At 32.9% G+C, this 11947-nt stretch overlaps 2 long non-coding RNA genes across 2 annotated transcripts; both read left to right on the plus strand.

The window, feature by feature from the left end:
• The first annotated feature begins 1956 nt into the window (after nucleotides 1-1956).
• LOC128636773 (uncharacterized) lies at nucleotides 1957-2799 on the plus strand. The gene is made up of 3 exons (XR_008398716.1): nucleotides 1957-1996; nucleotides 2412-2468; nucleotides 2615-2799. It is a non-coding gene; the product is annotated as an uncharacterized LOC128636773 (long non-coding RNA).
• Nucleotides 2800-10880: 8081 nt separating this feature from the next.
• LOC128636777 (uncharacterized) lies at nucleotides 10881-11723 on the plus strand. The gene is made up of 3 exons (XR_008398717.1): nucleotides 10881-10920; nucleotides 11336-11392; nucleotides 11539-11723. It is a non-coding gene; the product is annotated as an uncharacterized LOC128636777 (long non-coding RNA).
• The last annotated feature ends 224 nt before the right edge of the window (nucleotides 11724-11947 follow it).

Consider the following 11947-nt stretch of genomic DNA (forward strand, 5'->3'; position numbering starts at 1 on the left):
TCATGAACGTCATAGTAGACGCGGGAATAGAATTTTGCTCCTATAAATGGACAAGTTTTCTAAACAACTTTATTATTGTTCCAAAATTTTTGGAGAGTAATTACAGAGCGCTCGTTTTTGTGATCTTTATTTACTATTTCGATATGGCTTCATCTGGATCTGAAACCGCTTCAAAATCCAAGAATCCTCACTTTTCTCATCAGCAAAACGTCGTTTTGATTGATATGATTATTGACTCTTATGATTATTTGTTTGGATGTCGTGAAGGAAGCAGATCTGGCAAAGGATCAGCGACGCTGTTAGTGCCCAGGGTCCAGGAAAAAAGGATGTCGATCAGCTGAAGAAGCGTTACAACGACATTAAACGCTTCGCCAAAGCTAAATTGGCCAGAGAGAAAAATTCGGCACGTGCTACCGGAGGTGGACCAGCATATGTGGCCGACCTCAATGACTATGAGCAGAAGCTTGTTCAGCGTCTGGGACCGGAGATCATCACTGGCATAACGGATGATTGTGACAGTGATTTAAGAGGTAAATGTACAACATAGTTGACTTAAATGTTCTTTTTAAAGTTATGATAGGTTATTGTCTCCAATATATATTTCTTTAAAATAACATTATCTGACTTCTTACGCTTCAGTATCCTATATGCCATCTAGGCCCCGAATTCTGTAATCATTTATGTCGCATATATGTATAAGGGATTGTACAAGCCATTTAGGCCCGAAATACTGTAATAATTTATCTTGCATATATGTATAAGGGATTGTACAAGCCATTTAGGCCCCAAATACTGTAATCATTTATGTCTCATATATGTATAAGGGATTGTACAATAATAGTATTGTTATACTGCCTTTTTTTTAATGGTCTAACGGAACTAAAGATTTGTTGATTATTAATATAGTGATCCCTAAAGATAACACCCATGTGTTTATTTTCAAACCAGTATTGCATAGAAACCTTAAAGAGATAATGACAATAGAAATAATGTAATTTGAAACTATTAAAATAATATTGTATGTCCGACATTAATCATGAGACTAACCCCAGATCACATGCCTTCTTAAATTTCTGATCTATTGACTTCCATGTTGCGTTATTTCACTATAGAATATTATTGTTAACATCTTTCAAAATTGTTCTCCGCTTTATAAACATACATTTTTCAGATATAGCTATGCACATAGTTGACGCAGTCACATGAACCATCCATGTGCATCAACCAATGATCATTTACTGTGCCTGTATAGATTTGCTTTTCCTCAAAGTATAAAAATCCAATGAATGCAAAAACATAATACATTTAAATATTTTTAAAAAAGCATTTTCTTATGCAATTTGTAAAGGTAATTATTTTTTTTCATGTCCCTTTAAAGGGCCACTAAACCCAAAATCTTTTATTAATGATTCGGATAGAGAATTGAAATTTAAACAACATATTACTTCAATTTTCTAGATATTCTTAGTTGAAGAAAAATAAATACACATGTTGAGCCAATCACACGAGGCTTCTTTGTGCATCAATCAAATGCTTTTCAACAAAGAATATCTAGAGAATAAAACAAATTAGATAATATAAGTAAATTATAAAGATGTTTATAACTGCATTCTCTTTCCAAATCATAAAAAAAGGTGGTTGGCATGTCCCTTTAATGATTGAGCCTGCATTCACTGCTGTAATTATTATTATTAACACTTTTAACTTTCAGTTTCAAATATAAATAAAAATAAACCTAATTTTTTTTTTTATTTTTTTTTTTAAGCGATGCCAACAACAGCAGAGCCTGTGAGGAGTAACGAGGTGCCCACTTGTTCTACTTCTTCTTCTGCGGTTTCGAGACCACCAGGTGCAGCTGTTTCAAGACCTTCGGACAGTTTTACACACGGACAATTTATACGCTCATCATCTAATGTTACACACACAACTTCCTCGGCGGACACACTTCCGGATCTAAGGACCAGCACTCCACAAACTGGTGTTGGTAGAGCAACTGGTAAGTACTTTACAAATGAATAATTTCAATGTTGTGTGTTTTATCTCTTTTATCTCTCAATTTTTTTTTTTTTATTTTTTTTTTAAATGTCAAATGTCATTATTGACATATTCTATTTCGAGATCTTGTACATATTTTTTTAAATGAGGATTCTTGTAGAGCATGCATGCTATTTTAATCAACTTTCGAATTTTTTTAAAATTTATCATTATTTTCTTTTTGAGAATTGATCATAGTATTACATAAGAAAGCTGATAGAAATTCCATGCAATATATCTTATTCTCAAAAAGATTATTTTTGCTTCAGTGTCCAGTTAATTGCAAAATACATTTCCATTAATAATTTTGAATATATCGTTACATTGACAAAAAAGCATTTTTTTTATTTATTTTTATGTTATTTATTTTTTTATAGGTGATTTGGGACGTCTTTTCCAGAGATTGACTGGACATTCATCTCCATTATTTGATGGTATGTATCATATATGTATATATATATAATGTAACTTAAATTGTTGTATGACGGTTGTATCTGCTCTCTCCTTCTATTCTATTTCTGCAAGTGTTTTTATAACATTTTATTTTTATTTACTAACAATTTGTTATGTCTTGATCTAGAAGAAGAAAACTCATCAAGGGAGATCACTATCAATCTCATGCCGATAGTGGAAAATCCCATTCAAGATGAACCACCAGGAGGGCATGATGGAAGTGAGACTCCAGATATTCTGGAAGATTTGGGAGATGCGCAACCGGATGAAATTCACACACCAGAAAACATTGATGAACCTGTTGAAACACAGGCACCACCAATTGAACTGCAAACAGGTGGTGTAAATATTGACAATACACCGGCAGAAGGACAATTTGGCGATGTTGCATTGAGGGAAATGTTGACACTGGCAAGGCAATACAGAGAGGACCACAGAGAAATGCAGAATATTATTAACACTAATATTGAACGCTGGGCTGCTCTGTCAGAAAAAAATGTGGAAATCGAAAGGCAAAGGAATGAGATAGAGATGCAGAAATTACAGCTGCAAAGAGAGATGTTCCAGTGGCAGAGGCAGATGGATGAAGAGAAAAACCATCAAATTAACAGAGCTTTGAGCATCAGCGAAAGGACATTACAATCTCTGTTGGCTATTTTCAGTGAAAGGGAGGCTACAACAGACCCAAAGAGGCCACGTCTGGAGTGAACATTTTTTATTATCTAGTCACTGTTTATTTTTTTACTCTGTATATTGTGTACAAAGTTATTGTTAGTGTATTTTTAAGGGACACTGTACTCAAATTTTTTCTTTTGTGATTCAGATAGAGCATGCAAATTTGATAATAGGAGTACATTTGAAAGTTGCTTAAAATTGCATGCTCTATCTGAATCACAAAAGATAAAATTTGGATACAGTGTCCCTTTAAGTTTAAAATGTTAGTCACTGTTAATTTTTTTACTCTGTATATTGTGTACAAAGTTATTGTTTGTGTATTTTTAAGGGACACTGTACTCAAATTTTTTCTTTTGTGATTCAGATAGATCATGCAAATTTGATAATAGGAGTACATTTGAAAGTTGCTTAAAATTGCATGCTCTATCTGAATCACAAAAGATAAAATTTGGATACAGTGTCCCTTTAAGTTTAAAATGTTAGTCACTGTTAATTTTTTTACTCTGTATATTGTGTACAAAGTTATTGTTTGTGTATTTTTAAGGGACACTGTACTCAAATTTTTTCTTTTGTGATTCAGATAGAGCATGCAAATTTGATAATAGGAGTACATTTGAAAGTTGCTTAAAATTGCATGCTCTATCTGAATCACAAAAGATAAAATTTGGATACAGTGTCCCTTTAAGTTTAAAATGTTATTATTTAATAAAGACAAATTTTTTTATGGCCAAAAAAAAAGTTTATTTACATAAATTCAAACTCACTTTTGATTCTTCAACACAAAACTTTTTCTCAGTTATTAATCATGACAAAACAAAAAATGAAATCAAATTACATATTTACGGTATAAAAAATCTACTTGCTCCATTAACATTGCCAAAGTTGCCCTAATTTTAGAAATTTTTTGTTTAACATGATCTTCTAGACAACTCTGAGTACTTTTGTCTGCAGTCTCAATAGTTGATGTTGAAGATAAATCTGTAGAAAAATAAATGAAAAGCAAAATTTAATTCAATTGTCATATACATATTCAATGTATGATAGGGTTTTTCATCACAAATATTACCTCCTGATGTGCTGTTATCTACGTTATCTACTATATTAGCTTCCACACTTATGTCCACTCCTTTAAAGCTTTCATCTGAGCCAACTCCTATTTGAAATATACAATATATGTATTAGTTAAAACTTGTATTTTCTTAGATTTAAGATTACTGAGTATGAAACATACCTTTATCTACCATCATTGTTGGTAAAACTTCTATCCTTGGTTGAGTATCATCTGAAGTTAATGCTTCAAATATTGTCACACTATCAGGATTTTGAAATTCTTCCATTTCCATACTAGTTTCCATTTCTTCCATGGTAATATCTATGAACGAAATTACAAAGATAGAAAACTATTAAATCAAAAACCTTGTATATATTATTGAAAACAATAATATTAATAATCATTAAAAGTGACATAGAAACCAATTTCTAAGTTTCATGATTCAGATAGTGCATGCAATTTAAATAAACTTTATAATTTACTTCATTCTTTTTGTATCTTTATTTGAAAAGCAAGAATCTAAGTTTAGATGCCAGCCCATTTTTGGTGAACCAACTGTGTTGTACTTGATAATTGGACAGAACCAATCAAAGAGTGCTGTCCATGGTGCTCAACCAAAAATTGGCTGGCTCCTTAGCTTAGATGCCCTCTTTTTCAAATAAAGATAGAAAGTTAATGAGGAAAAAAATGATAATAGAAGTAAATTAGCAACTTGATTAATATTGCATGCTAAAACTTTTTAAGCCAAAACCTAAAATATATGATTTAAAATTTAAATAATAAGTCATTACCTGTCTGTGTCTCTTTATGACAAATTTCATATGGATTTGGAGATAATTCAATATCCAATAGTGTTATTGGCAAAGGTGGAGAAAGAGCTTCACTTCTGGGTGTTTGCACCAACATTGACCTTAAGTAGCGTGGTGGGTGTGCACACTTCATTCTCCTACTTCTCATATCTATAAACATATATATAATAAAAAAATTTAATAAAAAAAATTGAAATAATTATTCAAATTAATTTGTGTTTTTCAAAACATTCAGTTCTGCATGCTTACTTTTCTAACATGTTTCAATGTTATATAGTAATATATTTATATTTTATTCTACTAACTCAGTTCTGCATGTTTCAATGTTATATACTAATATAGTTATATTTTACTCTACTAACTCATTTTTGTATGCTAAGTTTTCTAACCTTTTAAGTGTATATAGTTATATAGTTAAATTTTAATCTACTAACTCAGTTCTGCATGCTTACTTTTGTAACTTTTTGCAATTGTATATACTAATATAGTCAAAGTAACAGTCAGGAAATATTATTTTCCTGGATTCGTCAATGATGACGCAGTTCAAAAATAAACCCTTTTTTTATATTATTAAAAATTATTTCATATATAATTTTGAAACTTACATGTCCTTATCAATCTTCGAATCGATTTATAGTACTTCGGTTCTCTTCTCTTCAAATCACTATATTTTCTAAGACACTGTCGTCTTGTTCTTTTAATTTTTGAAATACGATGCATTCTTCTCAGCATCTCGTATATAATTTTGTCTCGGCATTCCTGTCTCACTCCCCTCACACCACCAATCCGTTTAGGGAAATATTTATCCATGGCATAAACTAATATCACCAATTCTCCAGCACCAAAAGGTTCAGGACGCGACATGTTAGACGATGACGTGATTAATCGTTATGTCAATCATTAGCGCATTGATATAGATATGTATCCCCGAAAAATAGAGAAAAATATAATGTATATGTAGATTAATGTATTTTATGAAGGTTTGTAAATATCGATGTTTATAGTTATTACAAATGATATTTGTTTCATATACATTTTCTTTGTTTCAGATGTGTTGATATGTTTTAACATTTATACTTTGGTTTACAATAGTTATTGTTTCTAAACATTTTATTTGTTTCAGATGTGTTTTTATGTATTAAAATTTAATTTGGTTTACAATTTTTATTTTGTTTATAAACATTTAATTATTTAAAGATGTGTTTATATGTATTAAAATGTTGTTTGGTTTACAATTGTTATTTTGTTTATAAACATTTTCTTTGTTTCATATGTGTTTATATGTATTAGAATTTATTTTGGTTTACAATTGTTATTTGGTTTCTAAACATTTCCTTTTTTTTCATATGTGTTTATATGTTTAACAAGTTACTTTGGTTTGCAATTGTTAATATATAATGTTTAAATATTATATAATTGTAATAAAATAATTTATTTTGCCATTATTTTCTATATGCCACTATTCTTTTAACAAATCTTGAATGCAAAAATATATTATAAAGGTTAAGAAAATAAGTGCTAAGAGTAATCCCTTAAGGTATTTATTTGAATATGGGAAAACCTAGTAGCTGTTAAAAATAGAGGTTAGAATAAAACAAATAAAATTAGCAAGTCTTTTTTAACTCAAAAATCCAATCTGATAACATAAAGCACTGTTGAATATACTGTCGCTTGTTACAGCTACAATTCAATGACACAATACAATGAATTAGCATCAGCTATGGAGGGATTACATTACAATAATCACATATGTAAAAGAGTGAGAGCAGCTGTAGACACTAGTGTGATGTCACAAAGACAATGTATTACCTATAATATATTGTCTGTAATAACTTTGATCATAAACTTTATTTATTTGAAACCTTTGATAATTGAGGAGCAACAACTGTTATGTATTTAACTGTTTATCATGAGTGATTTTTAATAACCTTAACTCTTAAAAAAAAATGGAGACAAGTTAATAAAGAAAGTTTTTTATTGATCAACTGAAACTTTAATCCTCAAACACAAAATATTGTTCTGAAACCATGTCCCTTGTTGCATTTCCACGCCTATTAGCTTGTTCGACACATATTTCTTCTGGTAAATCATCAGTATCTATTGGATCTTCATCTTCTAATGGACAGCCTCTTTTAATTGCAATATTGTGCAGTATGCAGCAAACCAATATAATTTTGGCAACTTTCTCTGGTGCATACTGCATAGCACCACCAGAACGATCAAGACATCGAAACCGCATTTTCAAAAGACCGAAAGTCCTCTCAATAATCCCCCTGGTAGATCGGTGAGCTTCATTGAAACGTACTTGACTTCTGGTCTGTGGGTTGTTATAGGGAGTCAACAGCCATTCTGTACATGAGTACCCTCCATCTCCTAATAGAAGATATAATAAATATAAATATTAATATAAGAATAATTATAAAGATTCAGAACTATACAATACAATTAAACTATACAGATTACAGTCGACAAATTGGGCGCAATTTTGGTACATTGAAATGAGAGACATATTAGACGCCAGTTATGCTTACCTAGAAGCCATCCGTCAGGCATATTTCCCTCCTCGAACTTCCGGTATAACCCAGTCTGCCTTAAAATGTAAGAATCATGACAGGAGCCAGGAAAGTTAGAACGGACACTGATAATCCTCATGTGGGGGTCACAGACCATCTGGACATTCAAGGAATGGAAATGCTTTCGATTCCTATAGATCTCCTCACGAGCTTGAAGTGGTCTTACAGCAACATGGGTACAGTCTATGGCACCTAGGACATTGGGCATCCCAGCCATCCTATAGAAATTTGACTTGATAGATTGCCATTCTTCAGGGGTAGATGGCAAACAAACATATCGATGAAAAATAACCATCATAGCCCCTATTACTTTGGATAAGTGGCGTGAAAAAGCAGATTGACTCATTCCAATAATGACGCTAGAAACTGCCTGAAAGGAGCCTGTTGCAAAAAAAAACAATGCCGCTAATAGTTTGAGAAGTCCCGGAATAGCTTGTGAACGAGCAGTCATCGGCTCCAAATGATCTTCAATCTCTCGATACAGGTGTAATATCGATTCACGATCAAGCCGGAATCTTTGTATGATCTCTCGGTCAGAAAGGCCGTGCAAACCAACCCGTGGAAGGAATACACGGGGGACACGAACTCTCCTTCTTCTAACGATAGGATTAGCTACATTTCCAGTATTCTGTCTTCTAGCCCGGATTCGCATCAAACGGAGAATAAACAAAAACAGAATTCTCTCCATAGCTGCTGAAATGAACAATGTAAGTACAATGCTGATATTACTGCCTTTTATATATGTCTAGACTGGCGTCTAGAGTGACTTTCCTATTGTTTTGTACCTTGCCCGCCACCTAAAAGGTGGCGAGGCAAAAATAACGAGGTGGGAGCGGAAATTGACGCGAGCGGACAAATAGATTTTTTAGTACATTCGTTTTTGGCGAGTTGGTGGTCAAATGTGTCTAATTACAGTAAAAAATGGAGAGGTAGCGAGGTATGGCGGATAAGTACGCTCGCTATTTTAAAGATGCGAGTTTTTACATAATTGACGGCTTTGTACATATCAGTTTGCGAGTTTGGGCGCGAGATTTGTTGCGGGTAGCTCGCTGACTGCTTAGTACATGGAGCCCTAAGGGCTCCATGTACTAAGCCGTCAATTCATCCGTCATTTTAGACGCGGCTAAACTCGCCGTTACTCGCCGCGGGCGAAATGGTGTCCGCTGTAGCTATGTACTAATAATCCCACAACAAATAGACACCTCTAGCCCGCCGCGAGCAGTGGCGGAATATTGATAAATTTGACGCCTCGCTCGCCGCGAATAAGCTGATGTACTTAACTTTCAGTTCAATTGTCTGGCCAATTGTTAACACGTGACATGTAAGGTGTCATGAACGTCATAGTAGACGCGGGAATAGAATTTTGCTCCTATAAATGGACAAGTTTTCTAAACAACTTTATTATTGTTCCAAAATTTTTGGAGAGTAATTACAGAGCGCTCGTTTTTGTGATCTTTATTTACTATTTCGATATGGCTTCATCTGGATCTGAAACCGCTTCAAAATCCAAGAATCCTCACTTTTCTCATCAGCAAAACGTCGTTTTGATTGATATGATTATTGACTCTTATGATTATTTGTTTGGATGTCGTGAAGGAAGCAGATCTGGCAAAGGATCAGCGACGCTGTTAGTGCCCAGGGTCCAGGAAAAAAGGATGTCGATCAGCTGAAGAAGCGTTACAACGACATTAAACGCTTCGCCAAAGCTAAATTGGCCAGAGAGAAAAATTCGGCACGTGCTACCGGAGGTGGACCAGCATATGTGGCCGACCTCAATGACTATGAGCAGAAGCTTGTTCAGCGTCTGGGACCGGAGATCATCACTGGCATAACGGATGATTGTGACAGTGATTTAAGAGGTAAATGTACAACATAGTTGACTTAAATGTTCTTTTTAAAGTTATGATAGGTTATTGTCTCCAATATATATTTCTTTAAAATAACATTATCTGACTTCTTACGCTTCAGTATCCTATATGCCATCTAGGCCCCGAATTCTGTAATCATTTATGTCGCATATATGTATAAGGGATTGTACAAGCCATTTAGGCCCGAAATACTGTAATAATTTATCTTGCATATATGTATAAGGGATTGTACAAGCCATTTAGGCCCCAAATACTGTAATCATTTATGTCTCATATATGTATAAGGGATTGTACAATAATAGTATTGTTATACTGCCTTTTTTTTAATGGTCTAACGGAACTAAAGATTTGTTGATTATTAATATAGTGATCCCTAAAGATAACACCCATGTGTTTATTTTCAAACCAGTATTGCATAGAAACCTTAAAGAGATAATGACAATAGAAATAATGTAATTTGAAACTATTAAAATAATATTGTATGTCCGACATTAATCATGAGACTAACCCCAGATCACATGCCTTCTTAAATTTCTGATCTATTGACTTCCATGTTGCGTTATTTCACTATAGAATATTATTGTTAACATCTTTCAAAATTGTTCTCCGCTTTATAAACATACATTTTTCAGATATAGCTATGCACATAGTTGACGCAGTCACATGAACCATCCATGTGCATCAACCAATGATCATTTACTGTGCCTGTATAGATTTGCTTTTCCTCAAAGTATAAAAATCCAATGAATGCAAAAACATAATACATTTAAATATTTTTAAAAAAGCATTTTCTTATGCAATTTGTAAAGGTAATTATTTTTTTTCATGTCCCTTTAAAGGGCCACTAAACCCAAAATCTTTTATTAATGATTCGGATAGAGAATTGAAATTTAAACAACATATTACTTCAATTTTCTAGATATTCTTAGTTGAAGAAAAATAAATACACATGTTGAGCCAATCACACGAGGCTTCTTTGTGCATCAATCAAATGCTTTTCAACAAAGAATATCTAGAGAATAAAACAAATTAGATAATATAAGTAAATTATAAAGATGTTTATAACTGCATTCTCTTTCCAAATCATAAAAAAAGGTGGTTGGCATGTCCCTTTAATGATTGAGCCTGCATTCACTGCTGTAATTATTATTATTAACACTTTTAACTTTCAGTTTCAAATATAAATAAAAATAAACCTAATTTTTTTTTTTATTTTTTTTTTTAAGCGATGCCAACAACAGCAGAGCCTGTGAGGAGTAACGAGGTGCCCACTTGTTCTACTTCTTCTTCTGCGGTTTCGAGACCACCAGGTGCAGCTGTTTCAAGACCTTCGGACAGTTTTACACACGGACAATTTATACGCTCATCATCTAATGTTACACACACAACTTCCTCGGCGGACACACTTCCGGATCTAAGGACCAGCACTCCACAAACTGGTGTTGGTAGAGCAACTGGTAAGTACTTTACAAATGAATAATTTCAATGTTGTGTGTTTTATCTCTTTTATCTCTCAATTTTTTTTTTTTTATTTTTTTTTTAAATGTCAAATGTCATTATTGACATATTCTATTTCGAGATCTTGTACATATTTTTTTAAATGAGGATTCTTGTAGAGCATGCATGCTATTTTAATCAACTTTCGAATTTTTTTAAAATTTATCATTATTTTCTTTTTGAGAATTGATCATAGTATTACATAAGAAAGCTGATAGAAATTCCATGCAATATATCTTATTCTCAAAAAGATTATTATTGCTTCAGTGTCCAGTTAATTGCAAAATACATTTCCATTAATAATTTTGAATATATCGTTACATTGACAAAAAAGCATTTTTTTTATTTATTTTTATGTTATTTATTTTTTTATAGGTGATTTGGGACGTCTTTTCCAGAGATTGACTGGACATTCATCTCCATTATTTGATGGTATGTATCATATATGTATATATATATAATGTAACTTAAATTGTTGTATGACGGTTGTATCTGCTCTCTCCTTCTATTCTATTTCTGCAAGTGTTTTTATAACATTTTATTTTTATTTACTAACAATTTGTTATGTCTTGATCTAGAAGAAGAAAACTCATCAAGGGAGATCACTATCAATCTCATGCCGATAGTGGAAAATCCCATTCAAGATGAACCACCAGGAGGGCATGATGGAAGTGAGACTCCAGATATTCTGGAAGATTTGGGAGATGCGCAACCGGATGAAATTCACACACCAGAAAACATTGATGAACCTGTTGAAACACAGGCACCACCAATTGAACTGCAAACAGGTGGTGTAAATATTGACAATACACCGGCAGAAGGACAATTTGGCGATGTTGCATTGAGGGAAATGTTGACACTGGCAAGGCAATACAGAGAGGACCACAGAGAAATGCAGAATATTATTAACACTAATATTGAACGCTGGGCTGCTCTGTCAGAAAAAAATGTGGAAATCGAAAGGCAAAGGAATGAGATAGAGATGCA

This window comes from Bombina bombina, chromosome 1 (genome assembly GCF_027579735.1).
Source record: "Bombina bombina isolate aBomBom1 chromosome 1, aBomBom1.pri, whole genome shotgun sequence".
NCBI lineage: Eukaryota > Metazoa > Chordata > Amphibia > Anura > Bombinatoridae > Bombina > Bombina bombina.